Here is a 3,891-nt window from a genome sequence, read left to right as displayed (position 1 = left end):
GATGTGTGTCCTGTGTCATTTTACTGTGCCTGGTGGCCTAAGTATACCTAGAGACTTTTGGAAGTCTATAAAATTCATTGTGTATTGGCTCAAACTAAACTCTCCTCTTTGTTTTCTGGAGTTTTATTCTGTTTAGGTTCTTATTTTATTTTTTTTTATTTTTTATTTTTTTCAGACGGAGTCTCGCTCTGTTGCCCAGGCTGGAGTGCAGTGGCGCAATCTCGGCTCACTGCAAGCTCCGCCTCCTGGGTTCACGCCATTCTCCTGCCTCAGCCTCTCCGAGTAGCTGGGACTACAGGCGCCTGCCACCACGCCCGGCTAATTTTTTTGTATTTTTAGTAGAGACAGGGTTTCACCGTGGTCTCGATCTCCTGACCTCGTGATCTGCCCGCCTCGGCCTCCCAAAGTGCTGGGATTACAAGCGTGAGCCACCGCGCCCGACCTCTAGGTTCTTTCTGAAAAAAATGTGTAAAGTGAGCCGGGTATGGTGGCTCACACCTGTAATCCCAGCACTTTGGGGAGTTGAGGCAGGAGGATCCCTTGAGCCCAGGAATTTGAGGTGGCTGTGAGCTACGATCACACCACTGCACCCTAGCCTGGGCAACAGAGCAAGACCCTGTCTCAAAAAGCCAACATGTGAAGTGGCCACTCTGACAGTGTGTCTGGTCCAGACAGACCCAGTAGTGTGCCGGGTGACCCTGTGGCCGCAGTGCTCGTTCCCTTCCTGTGCCAGGGGGTGGCTGCAGAGAGGTAGAATTGAAAGTGGTTTTCCAGCTACTCTGGAAGAAGTGCTTGGAAGTCGCTTCCATTATTTCCTTCCACTCCTGGCCCAGGATTACAAAGTACATCATGGAGCCACAGGCTTCAGTCTTCTTCCTTCTTTTCCTTCCCAACTCTTGAAACTAAAGGCTGCCATATATCCTTAGAAAACACAGCCCCTGCCAACCTCAGAAAGTCTGATTTGTCCCCAGGGGGTCCAGACCCTCACCACACAAAAGGTCTGATTATGGAGCCTCCTCCTAGAGGGAAGTATTAGAGCGCAAGTGTGATTATCCCTCTTGTGGCAACTGACAAGACTTATGCCTCATTATTGCCAGAAAGGAAAAAGGAAAAAAAAAAAAAAAAGCCACGGATTCTCTTCTGGGAGGCACTTGGCTACACTTCTTCGACAGCCTTACGCTCTCCCATGTGCTCACATGTGCACGAGCATGCCCCACTCCTGGGAACAGAGAATGCTCTCACGGATCCACCAATGTCAGCAGATGTCCAGGCAACATGTGTGGGTGGGGACAAGTGGCTCTAGGTCTTTGGAACAGCAGAGGAAAGTGTCTTAGAAAGGGCTGTGTCAGGGAGGTGCAGGGAACCTGAGCCAACAGAAGCCGAGGGAGGAGGTCCCTGCCTGAGTGAGGCTAGGAGCCCACTGGCCCACAAGGAGAGACTTGGGAACACACATGTCAGGAGGAGTGCAACAGCAGGACTCTGCTCCTTTCCTAAGAAAACACACCCAGCATTTCTCAGAGCCAGCGGTAGACAGTGTTTTCTCAGATCCTGTGGCTTTGTAGCATCTTCAAGGAACTCTCATACTGTGTCTGGAATTAGTGGGTTCTTGGTCTCACTGAATTCAGGAATGAAGCCGCGCACCCTCGCGGTGTTACAGCTCTTAAGGTGGCGCGTCTGGAGTTTGTTCCTTCTTTTTTTTTTTTTTTTTAGACAGTCTCGCTCTTTCACCCAGGCTGGAGTGCAGTGGCACGATCTCGGCTCACTGCAGGCTCCGCCCCCCGGGGTTCACGCCATTCTCCTGCCTCAGCCTCCCGCGTAGCTGGGACTACAGGCGCCTGCCACCTCGCCCAGCTAATTTTTGTATTTTTAGTAGAGATGGGGTTTCACCTTGTTAGCCAGGATGGTCTCGATCTCCTGACCTCGTGATCTGCCCGCCTCGGCCTCCCAAAGTGCTGGGATTACAGGCGTGAGCCACCGCGCCCGGCCGGAGTTTGTTCCTTCTGATGTTCGGATGTGTTCGGAGTTTCTTCCTTCTGGTGGATTCGTGGTCTACGCTGGCTCAGGAGTGAAGCTGCAGACCTTCGCAGTGAGTGTTACAGTTCTTAACGCAGCGCGTCTGGAGTTGTTCATTCCTCCTGGTGGGCTCGTGGTCTCGCTGGCTTCAGGAGTGAAGCTGCAGACCTTCGCGGTGAGTGTTACAGCTCATAAAAGCAGTGTGGACCCAAAGAGTGAGCAGTAGCAAGATTTATTGCAAAAAACAAAAGAACAAAGCTTCCACAGTGTGGAAGGAGACCCGAGCGGGTTGCCACTGCTGGCTCGGGCAGTCTGCTTTTATTCTCTTATCTGGCCCCATCCACGTCCTGCTGATTGGTAGAGCCGAGTGGTCTGTTTTGACAGGGCGCTGATTGGTGCGTTTACCATCCCTGAGCTAGACATAAAGGTTCTCCACGTCCCCATCAGATCGGTTAGATACTAAGTATGGACACAAAGGTTCTCCAAGGCCCCACCAGAGCAGCTAGATACAGAGTGTCGATTGGTGCATTCACAGACTCTGAGCTAGACACAGGGTGCTGATTGGTGTATTCACAATCCCTGATCTAGACATAAAGGTTCTCCATGTCTCCACCAGACTCAGGAGCCCAGCTGGCTTCACCCAGTAGATCCTGCACCAGGGCTGCAGGTGGAGCTGCCTGCCAGTCTCGTGCCGTGCGCTCGCACTCCTCAGCCCTTGGGTGTTCGATGGGACTGGGCACCGTGGGGCAGGGGGTGGTGCTCGTCGGGGAGGCTCGGGCCGCAGAGGAGCCCATGGAGAGGGTGGGAGGCTCAGGCATGGCGGGCTGCAGGTCCCGAGCCCTGCCCCGCGGGAAGGCAGCTGAGGCCTGGTGAGAAACTGAGCACAGCGCCCGTGGGCTGGCACTGCTGGGGGACCCAGTACACTCTCCGCAGCCGCTGGCCCGGGTGCTAAGCCCCTCATTGCCCGGGCCGGCAGGGCGGGCCGGCTGCTCCGAGTGCAGGCCCGCCAAGCCCACGCCCACCCGGAACTCCAGCTGGCCCGCAAGCGCCGTGCGCAGCCCAGGTTCCCGCTCCCGCCTCTCCCTCCACACCTCCCTGCAAGCTGAGGGAGCCGGCTCTGGCCTTGGCCAGCCCAGAAAGGGGCTCCCACAGTGCAGCGGTGGGCTGAAGGGCTCCTCAAGTGCCGCCAAAGTAGGAGCCCAGGCAGGAGGCGCCGAGAGCGTGTGAGGACTGCAAGCACGCTGTCACCTCTCGATACTACAGAAACCAGAGACACATGGCCGGGTGCGGTGGCTCACGCCTGTATTCCCAGCACTTTGGGAGGAAGAGGCGGGCGGATCACAAGGTTAGGAGTTCGAGACCAGCCTGGCCAATACGGTGAGACCCCCCCCCGTCTCTACTAAAAATACAAAAAAATTAGCCAGGCGTGGTGGCGCATGCCTGTAATCCCAGCTACTCGAGAGGCTGAGGCAGGAGAATTGCTTGAACCTGGGAGGTGGAGGGTGCAGTGAGCTGAGATCGTGCCACTGCACTCCAGCCTGGGCAATAGAGTGAGACTGTCTCAAGAAAACAAAGAAAGAAACCGGGAGACACGTTTGTGGTCACTTAAGATTTTTCCAGACAACATGCGTCATTTTTGCCTTTGAGGTGTGTTTCTTTCTGCCTCCATTCCAGCCACAGTCCTATCCTGGCAGTGAGCAAATCCTACCCGTAGTTCTGAGCAGGACGCTGAGGCTCACCTGCAATGTGGGGCAGCCAGGAAGATGCCTGAGGAGGTGCCAGGCACGCAGGAGGCACCGGGACAGACTCGGGCTGGGCTGCAGTCTGCAGCAAGCCCACCCCTCCACTTCCAGGCACAGCCCCTCCGTCTCACAGGAC

Source organism: Symphalangus syndactylus, chromosome 18 (assembly GCF_028878055.3).
Source record: "Symphalangus syndactylus isolate Jambi chromosome 18, NHGRI_mSymSyn1-v2.1_pri, whole genome shotgun sequence".
Classification (NCBI taxonomy): Eukaryota; Metazoa; Chordata; class Mammalia; order Primates; family Hylobatidae; genus Symphalangus; species Symphalangus syndactylus.
The sequence above is the reverse complement of the archived record's forward strand: the minus strand, read 5'-3'. Positions refer to the sequence as shown.